At 43.1% G+C, this 10,351-nt stretch overlaps 1 long non-coding RNA gene across 1 annotated transcript; it reads right to left on the reverse strand.

Moving 5' to 3' along the window:
• Positions 1–7,019: 7,019 nt before the first annotated feature.
• On the reverse strand, positions 7,020–8,879 carry LOC130462778 (uncharacterized). Its single transcript, XR_008923547.1, has 2 exons — positions 8,303–8,879; positions 7,020–7,970 (listed from the first exon to the last, which is right to left on the reverse strand). It is a non-coding gene; the product is annotated as an uncharacterized lncRNA (long non-coding RNA).
• Positions 8,880–10,351: the final 1,472 nt, after the last annotated feature.

The raw sequence follows: 10,351 nt of genomic DNA on the forward strand, positions 1-10,351 counted from the left end.
GGGCCACACCCCCGTCACCTTCCTCATAGTCAGTTGATGCAAGACGTCTAGCTCTAGAACCTCGGACTCTAGCTGGTCCGGAGAGAGAAATGCCCCTCTGGCTTAGGCCTCTCATCCATACAATGTACCCCGCAGACAGAGTAACTGACTCAGGTGGGAACTGGATACTCAAGAATGGTTTGGCAATCCAATACCGCCTCCAAACTTCAAGTCGATTTGCATTCAGCGCAACAGGTCTCGGGTTCTCTTCCTTGCAGTCCGGGATCTCCTGTTTCAAGCCATAGTGTCTCATCACTCGGGCAGGCGAGTAGAAGACCAGCATTGTGAGGCTTGGCACCCTCAAAGCAGTAGAACCAGGGGCATGTCTCTTAGCAGCAATTCCCCACCAAGGAACTACCCACCTTATACAAGATTCAATCCCAGAGAGTGCGCATCTCCACTCATCCAATGAAAGCCGGCCATACACCATGGGCCGCACGGTGAATCCTCTTCTATTGTAGCTCGCCATGTTCTCCGGTGGTGCCACCAACATAAGCCTCTCCATAAGCCAAACCTTGGGGAGTATACAAGAAACACAATTCAACATTCAAAATTCAAAATATAAGTACAAGGACAAAATTCAACATACAAGAGAGCTCCAGATCCTTACTTAGATTAGCACCGGACTTCCCGATGGCAAAGAAGAGGGGTCCGACTTCAGCATATCAAAGCCCATCAATGTTTCCCCAATCACAGGCGGCATTGGGTCCCGACCATTAGCTAACTGCTCTACAATCTCTATTAGGGAGGCATCACCATTGCCAAACCCCTGCTTCGAAAAGAGGAAGCGAGCGAATATACAAAAACTCAAGGCTCTCAGGCGAAAAACTTTGGGAACATCTAGCCCAGCAAAATAGGTGACAAAGAGGGACAAATCCACCCCTCTGCCATATACAACAGAACTCAAAAGTGGGGGCTTCAAGCCCAAATACCTTTCAAAACTCAAGAAAAAGTATTCTACAACACCAGGCATGCATGGCTCCAGCATCAAGGCCCACCCCAATATGGCACTAAATTCCTCAAGGAGGGGACATACCTCATTATTTCCAAAACGGAAGACATGATGATTCGGGTCCCAAGCCTCCAGAGCAGCAAGAATGAAGTGCAAGTCCAATTTTACAAACCGGAAAGAGACGAGCACCCCAAGATGCATGCCATCAAGCTCCCTTTTCTCCAATTTGCCTAGCGAACCAATCCACGAGTTCAAGGCACTCTCAAAGGACACAGCCATACTTTCTTTTCGAGAGGAAGCAGTATGCAATGATAGCAGGGAAGGTTTGATGCAAGAAATGATCCAACAAGCTCCCTATTTATATAAGAGTCGGCTTGTACGTCAGCCCACAGGCGCCAGGCACCAAGCCCGCGCCAGACGCCGGGAGCCTGCACCAAAAGACGAGGCCACCATCCTCTTTTATGACTCCGAGTACACACTCTTTAGTGTTTCGGACAGCAGAGTACAACCTCCATTATTCAAGATTCCAAAGCCGCAAGCCGCGCAATTTCAAGCAGTCCGGATCAACGCTTCAAGCAGATTTCGGATCAATTTTTTTCAAAATTCAAGCATTCTAGTCCTAGATCGGCGTCCTAAGTCGAGTCAGCATGTGCATTAGCAAAAGTTGAATATACTTTGACTTGCGCTTTTCCTAACCAAAAAACCTCAGTCAAAGTGGGGGCTTATAGTGGGTACCCGAAAAAATGGGCAAATTTTTTCAAATTTTTTGCAAATTTATCATGCATGCATATAGCTACAAAATTTCAAGGCACACACAACGCATACAATTTCAAGCATTCAAACATACAAAAACCAATCTTCAAATTTTACAAACCAATTCAAGTTCAAAGCCACACAAACCATACAAAAATCCAAGTTTCAAGCCATACAAATACAATACAATCCAGCCTATACAAAATCAACCCAGGCAAGCTGGAACTCGCTACCATGCAGGGTCAGTCTGAATCATCACCAGCAGTGACATCAATTATGGGTGCCTTGTCCTTGTTACGCCTCCTAAGGCGCTCCAGCTCTCGATCCAGCTCCGTCCCAAGGGTACTAGGATCCTCCTCCGAGATACAAAGTGTGCCAGTGGAGGGATGAACTCCCTGCTGAGAAAGGAATACTGATAAGGCGGCGGCATCGGCATATACGGGTACGACCCAAACATCTGTGTCTGGCGCATCCTCTCCATCTCCACATAGCAAGCCCATGAACCCGCACCCCAAGGCTGAGGACCACTTCCTCCGAAGTAGTAACCGGAAGGAGGAACAAAGGGTCGTGAACCGCTAGCACCTCCAAATGAATGCCTGGTGGGATCAACATGTACAAAAGGGAAAGCTCCCCGCTCAGCATCAGAATGCCTCTGATGAGCACCAGCACCGGACCCCTGTCCCAGCTCCAAGCTCGGTCCCTCCTATCCCAAGGACGTCTCCGCCTGAGGCTCTCTGTCAATAGAGTCTCTACAGTCTCGACGGCGCTCCTATACAAAATACAATTTCAAGAATCAATTTCCTAGTTGGAATTTCTAGTATACAAGTTTCAAGAACAAGTGAGGTACCTCTCTGTTCCGGCCAGAAAGCTTTCGGGTCAGCTTGGCGCACTGCCTCTTCCAAGAATCAAGCAAGAGCATCCAGCGACGCACTCTCACCCGAGGCGCCTGCATACAAAGTTCAAGATCAATTTTCCCATACAAAGTTACAAACAGTTTCAAAAATGCAACAGTACTTACAGGGGCGTAATGCTCAGGTACAGCATCATATGATTTCCAGTGCGGAGGAGAAGCCCAAGGAATGGTCTCCACCACCTCTTCCCCGTTCGTGTTCTCATAACGAAGGATCCTATCAGCATGGGGAATGTCCTCAGGATCAACCTCCTCCTCCTACATACAATCATACAATCATACAATCATGCAATCAATACAAGAATACATGAATACAAGAATACAAGATACAAGATTCAAAAGCTCACCGGCAGTACAAAGCGTACTGGTGGGGCCAACCTCCTCAGGAAGTCATCATAGCTACCCTTCCTGTGTACAAACTCCCTCCAAGAGCGGCAAACAGCATCGCCCCTAGCCTCCGCATAGAGCCGGGCCAGCTCTTCATCCAACGCCAGCATGGACCCTGGTGGATCCTTGGGGATAAGTCTCTTCCCCGAATGGTGCTGAGGGGACACTCTCTCTCCTAGGTACCACATATGGCGGTACACACCTGGAAGCAAAACCCACCGCCCAAACAGGAAATGGGCACGATTAGCCGAGGCAGGTATGAGCGCGTTGGCAAAAGGACGCCATACCACCTGCAAAACAGAAAACTCAGGCAACAACACAAATACAAATACAAAGAGGGCACAACAGTACAAGAATATTACCTCGTCAGCAGGTAGGACTCTCCAAGCTTTGCGGGAGGCCGCCAGAGGCACACTGCTGCGCACCGCTCCTATCCAAGAGGCAGCATACGGGTAAGCCGCATCTCTAGTACGCTCCGGCGCCAAAGTCGGAAAGTGATCATAGATCCAAATCTTTCAAGGAACAAGCAAAACATCAGTCAAGTTCAAAATACAAGCATACAAGTACAAAGTACAAAGTACAAGGAGTCTCAAATGCCTCCAGCACGCTCCACAGAGCAGCCATGCTCGGGTCGCTCCCCAGTGCAGTCCAAGAGTCCCGCTTCATCTCGTACAAAAGGTGGAGCGTCATCATAGCTTGAAACAGCTCCCAAGTCCCGCAAAGCGGACAAGAATTTGATGTGCACCCGACTGTTTCTACTCGGGGCCACCACTCTGCTCACCAAGGCTAAGAGGAAAAGCCTAACCCTCTGCTCTGCGGACACATCCCACCACCGCTCTAACAAAGCCCATAAACGGTTTTTAATCCCCGTTCTCCTCGGAGAACCTCCCATGGTGCGCCACAAATCGGCCAGGCCCGTCTGCGACCAAATCTCCATAGCCTCCTCATCAACACAAAGAGCTTTAAAGGCCCTCTGAACCTCCACCAAGGACCAGTAAGTACGAAACGGCTTTCCATCGGCCTACAGGTGAACGAGTTAGCTCAAGACCTATACAATTACAAAGTACAAACCCAAAACACAGTACAAGACTCACCCTGCCAGCGCGAGGCCGCTGAGACAAGTGTCAATCCGGCCGAAACACCAGGTCGGAAGGGATCCAATCAGTACTAGGGAAGGCGGGCGCACCTCGGGGAACCATACCCCCACCTGGCGCATTTATTGCAGCCGCTTCATCATACAAAGCGTCTTCCTCGGCAGCTCGAACCACAGATGATTCAGCGAGTTTCCTCCGAGTGTGACGAGGCATACTAAATCAAATAGCATACAAAGTGTCAAAATTCTAAACTGGGGGCTATCCTATACTGGCCTATACGAAGTCAAAAGATTCGAAACAAAAATCCCCAGTGGGTCTCTAGTTCAAGATACAAATTCCTACACCAACGCCTAGGCTACCCACGCCGAAGCAGGTATTCAAATTCCTACACCAACGCCTAGGCTACCCACGCCGAAGCAGGTATACAAGTTCTACATCAACGCCTAGGCTATCCATGCCGAAGCAGATACAAGTTCAAAAAAATTCAAAAGTACAAGTTCCAACAGTTCAAGTTCAAGTGGCTATCAACCAGTTTTCTACAAGATACAAGAAGCTTAAGCATACGAGCATCATTTCAAAGTACGAGAAAAACAAAACTACATGCAATCCTAGAGTTATTTCATAAGCAAAAACATTAAAACTTACATGGACGAGGCAAGAACAAGACCAAGGGAAGAGCTTAATCGACCTTTGAGAGAGAAAAGAGCAAAGCCTCAAAATGGCACGGCAAGGGGAGCTTTTATAGCTCAACCCCGCGCCAGGCACCGCCCCAGCGCACTGCGCTGCCCTGCTGCATGCGCGAATCTGCAGCGCGCGCGGTCTCCCGTGATGATTGCACGTCCTTTGCTGCTACGGTCTTCCGCACCAAGCATCAAACGTCGCATCGAACCATCCCTCGAAAATACGGGTATACACATGTATCTCCAAGTGCAAACAAATGAATATTTCAATAATACAAAGTCCAAAAAATACAACGACTCAGGCGCCCAACTCTCAACGGACCCAAGCTCCGGGAAAGTTAGTCGAAATTTCAAAAACCTAAGGGCCAGCAAAAAGCTCTTATCCCCAGCAAAGCACATCCCCAACGGATTAACTCCGGGTATTCAAATTCAAAAATTCAAGATTCAAAAATTCAAAATTTTCGATGCCAAGCTCCGTCCTGAACTGAAGGCGGGAAGGTACAAGTACAAACCGGAGTCATCACCAACCGCACCGAGGTAGACTCTATCCTTTTCTAACGCCTGTTTTATGCAGGTACCGGCGTACAAAGAGTGGTCTCGATTGCAGAACATCTTGACCATTCTCCGTCCCTTTCGGAATACTTTGACTTGCGCTTTCCTAACCGAACGCTCAGTCAAAGTGGGGGCTTCTGTAGACACTTACCCCTTTGGGATGATGACGATACCATTATCCTTGTTAGGTGCTTGGAGTAACTCCAGGCGGAAATCCCAATTGCTAAAGAATATTTCCAAATACAAGATCCAAAATCCAACCCCCCCTTTCGGTTCCCGGTACAAAATACAACTTTCCAAATCCAAATTCAAAATCCAAGTACAATATCAACTAGTAGACCTTCCCATTGGTTTTACTAGGTCTTTTCCACTCAAAATCATATAAGGCAAGTCAAATTCGGGGCCCGACCCACAAAACCGAGCATGCCGGGCCCCGTCCCGTAAAACCGAAATTCAAAAACCCGAGAAAGGCTTGTTTTTAGACGCTAAACGATTCCTTAACCTCCAAGCAAATACAAAACGCCAAACCTAGTACTATTCGTACAACAGGTACAACGCTACAAGACGAAACAAGGACGATTCCCCGTTCTTGCTTTGGCGGCATTCAAGCCACGTCAGCAGCGCACTGCGCTGGCCTTGCGCCCTGCGCTGGCGTGTGCTGGAGTTTTGCACCATTCCCTCCTATAAATACCCCTCATTTCCATCGAAAAAAGGGGGAGCACAACAATACAACGTCGTAATTTCGACATTACGCCTCAAAATACAACTCAAAACTCCTCAAAAAACACATACAAAATTCCTAAAATCCAAAGCAATTGGGAGCTCTTGCCTAAATCTAACTAGGTAAATCCGAATCCCATTCTAATCTACTATGTTGCTTTGATTTCTAAATGATTAACAAGTTGGTGTTTTTAATCAATAAAAAACACCACTTGCAACAATCACACATGTTTTCCAAAAATACAAACTTTTTCAAAATACAAAGTACAATTTTCAAAGATTCAACGATGTCCAAATTGTTTACAATCATCTCTTGGGCTAGAATCACCCTCAAACATGGGGTAATCAAAGATAAACACCTTTAAACATTTAAAGGTTTAGTCTTTGAGATTCAAAACTCCATTTTCAATATACAAGTTCAAGTCTTCAAATTTCAAAGATCTTGCCATGTTTAGGGTTATTCATAGTTATTTCCCTAAACTAGTTCAAATTTCAATCATTTCAAGTTCAAAGATTTCAATATTCAAGCTTTCGATTTCAAGTTTAATATGCAAAATCTAGGATATTTGGGTTGAGCAACCTCTCCCAAGTTGAGATTTTTGTCTTTGAATTCGTGTCGGACGCACTTATTTTTAAGGAGCCGCTTGGCGTTCGAATCTCATGTGCCCAAGTACAAGTTTCAATTATGCACCTTTCAATATTACAATTTCAATATCGCATCTTTCCATATCGCACTTTCAATATCGCAATTTCAATACCGCAATTTCAATTCCACACTTTCAATTCCGCATCTTTACTTGCCTAGTCCATTTCTAGGCAATGTGGACCTACTCCCTAGTCCTTTTCTAGGAGGTCTTGTATTTACTAATTCCGCACTTTATTCAGTATTGTAATGTTGCTTTATGTGCTTTATCGCTTTCATCACCAACATGTTAAATACAACAAAATACAAAGGTTACATCACGCTTAACGAAGATATTTTTGGACAAACTGGCCTTAGGTTCCTTAAATCAATCTTTAAAGCAAAGTGACCACCGTACAATTAGAAATTCTATTTTGCTCTAAAATTCAAACCCACATAGTCTAATCTAGGGTTTATTTTCGAACTAATGTTGTGCCAACGTACTTGAATATTTCTAAAGCTCGCCGAATAAGCATTTTCGTTCCCGAGCCCGGATCTCACCCATCCGTTTCAAGGATTCAAGACCTTATCCAAAAATAGAGTCATTTGCGGTCTTTCCAAACAAGACCTTAAATAAAGTGTGGTGGCGACTCCTTCGAGGTGCAAAAATTCAAACGGTTCTCTAAACGAGCCGAACGGCCTCCTAAAACCCCCCCTTGTAGGAAACGGGAAAAAAAAAAACCTCCCTACACTTGTCGATGCCTTTCCCCGTCTCGGCGCTATCGCAAAGGCCAACACCAACACCGACGACCCAAACTCCCTGGGATCAAATCTTCTCCCAACAAGTCGTCCAACGTGTTGCAAACTTAGTCACTTCTACACCAGGAGCACCTCCTTAGATAATGGCGGTTCCCCTAGCCAGTCAAGCACCACAAGCGGCGTTCCCACACACTCCGCTCCGCCCGGACTCCTCTCGAAACTATTCCCTATACAACACTCCTACCAGGTCAGTTGTTCCGGTTAGTCATGATTTCGTAACTCCTTTCCCTTATGTTGCAGGTACCAGCGCCGTTCTAGGGACACCTCCCTTCATGCAACAAGTCGTGCCGCAGTTCACTCCTCATCAACCACACAACATGTATCCACAAAATACCTACTACCAACACCTTCAAGCCAACCTCCCCGAAATGTTTAGCCCCCTCGTTCTAGTGCTCAACAACATCTGTGAAAATACCAACCACCAACTTACTAATTTATTTACCTGAAACAAATGAAGTGCGGAATATTAAACTAAAATTATTCTGAACTTACTTATTTTGTAGTTTTTAAAATAATAAAATATGAACAAATACTACTACGCCCATAGTAAAATTGGAACATGAGTAGTATTACATAATTTACATAGTCGTAATATAAGCTTAGTCATATGTGCAGATCAACCCCGTAGGTTTTGATCGGAATAAATTAGCCTTGTGACTAGTTTACGCTCGACGTGAAAAACTCTCAATTATTACTTTTCGGCCAAATCTTACCGGGAAATATTATCGCTATTCTCGCCTTAAGGATAACAAGAATTAAAATACAGTCCAATACCTTCAAAATACGGTATAAATCATATCAATTCCTATCGACTTATCCAATTTACCTTCATCTTCTTCACTTCGTAACCTTTCACATAGGCCATAGGAACACTTGCAAATTTAGACTAGGAAGACTTTGTTAATTAGTTGTTTGTAAGATGAAAACTGCAGCCTTTTCGTTAAATTTGACGGATTGAAAAACAAGGGGAGAACTAGATGCTAAACAACAAGGCCAACCAGAACTAGATTTAAATTCCATTCATACTCCTTTTATTTACTAAGAGTTGCAAGTTTGCAACCATTGAAGCACAATTTGAACAAGAAACTCAAAGGAAAGGAAGCAACAGTAGCAGATCTCAACCAGAATTCTTGGTTATAAACAATTTATGGATTGAGAACCCAAGTTTGAGAGCAGATTTAGAAAACCCAAAATTGTGGTATTTAGATATGGGGTTTAAAATCTAAAGAAATAAAGATTCATTCGTAAAAACCCCATCAATTTTAGAAACTCGTAAGTATAATCCAAAATTATTAAAAATCCAATTGTTGGTTTATCGAAAGCTTTAAACAATTGAAAATTTTGAGTTAGATACTTAGATCATTAGAATTTAGATAGTGTGAAAACGGCTGTTGAGTTTTATAGGACAAGGAGGCAGGGTGAACGAAATGGTTTGGGCCTTTTTGGCGGTTGATTCTAATTGCATCCAACGGATTAAAACAGCGATCCGGGCTTTCTTGTGTTATTGATTGCAACCGTCGATTTTGACTCATCAACGGTTGGAAACTACTTTTATTTTAGTTTTTGGATCGAAGTTCTCTTCCAACTTTATATTGGCGTTAGATTCATATGGAGTTATCAGTTATTAATTGAACTTGTTTGTATCGTTGTTATTTAAACCAATATGAATATACGATGGACCAATTTAAAAAAAATACTAAATTATAAGTTAATAGTTCATCATTATTGTTTTATTAATTATTAGCATCAATAAGTACTTTGTTAATACGATGTACGGAGTAATAAATCTTATTAGCTAATGTTTGAGTATAGTAATTGATTTGTGTGCTTGAGTATTGTTTCGGGTGTAAGCAATCCCTAAAGAGGTAATTTGTCTGATTGGAAAGAGTCTCAATGGATTATGCATTAACGGATGACTATCTTAATATTAGGTGAATGTCTTAAGGTTAGTGAGCAATGTGATTAGTAAAATGTCATAAATGTGGAAGATAGTTGGAATTTATAGGCATAATAAATCCAATCTAATGGGCCGTTGGTTAACTTGGGCCTGGTCCATCTTGCGGTCTTTGGGCCTTGGACTTGATAAACCGAATTCTCCATTTATCCGTGAAGCGGCTTGGACTCTTCTTGTGGGCCGGAGAGATAAATGGGCCTAAAAGTGTGGATACTCATTTAGGCCCCAACAAGTATAAATCGTTTTTAGTCTTTCTTTATGTTTAATATATATACGGTGAGTATTTCATGGAACAGGTTGTGAATTGTGAATTTGGAGTGTGTTTTTATCACTTTTTATTGTGTTTAAACTAATCGTAATATGACTTTGTTTGAACTAATTGTCTAATTTGTGGTTAATTGAACTATTTAACCGATCGAGTAATTGAACATGTTATAAACTATCCGAGTCGTTGTTTGAACTTCTTATAAAAATTCATCAGTACTTAATTATAGTCCTACTAGAAATATATAATCATAGTCTTGTTCTTATAGTGTTATGTGGTTTTAATTGTATGTAGTTACATAGTTATAGTCATAATCGACCCGAATATGACGTCAATCGAACTTGACCTATATCTGAATGGTAAACAACTTTAATGACCTGAATCAACTTTGGTTATAGACACATAGATTTATTTAGTTATTTACAAGTTATAACCCGTTTTGGTCGTAGTTATTTGCTTGTAAGATTTATCACTTATAATCGTATATATAATATACTCCGTAGTTAAGTAGTGTTAGTAGCCTATACCTAACTAGTCTAATTAACTAGACGTCCACAGTTATAGACGTAGCCAAACTTATAATTTCATAGTTCAGAGTTCAGAG

Source organism: Spinacia oleracea, chromosome 6 (genome assembly GCF_020520425.1).
Source record: "Spinacia oleracea cultivar Varoflay chromosome 6, BTI_SOV_V1, whole genome shotgun sequence".
In the NCBI taxonomy this organism is placed as follows: Eukaryota; Viridiplantae; Streptophyta; class Magnoliopsida; order Caryophyllales; family Amaranthaceae; genus Spinacia; species Spinacia oleracea.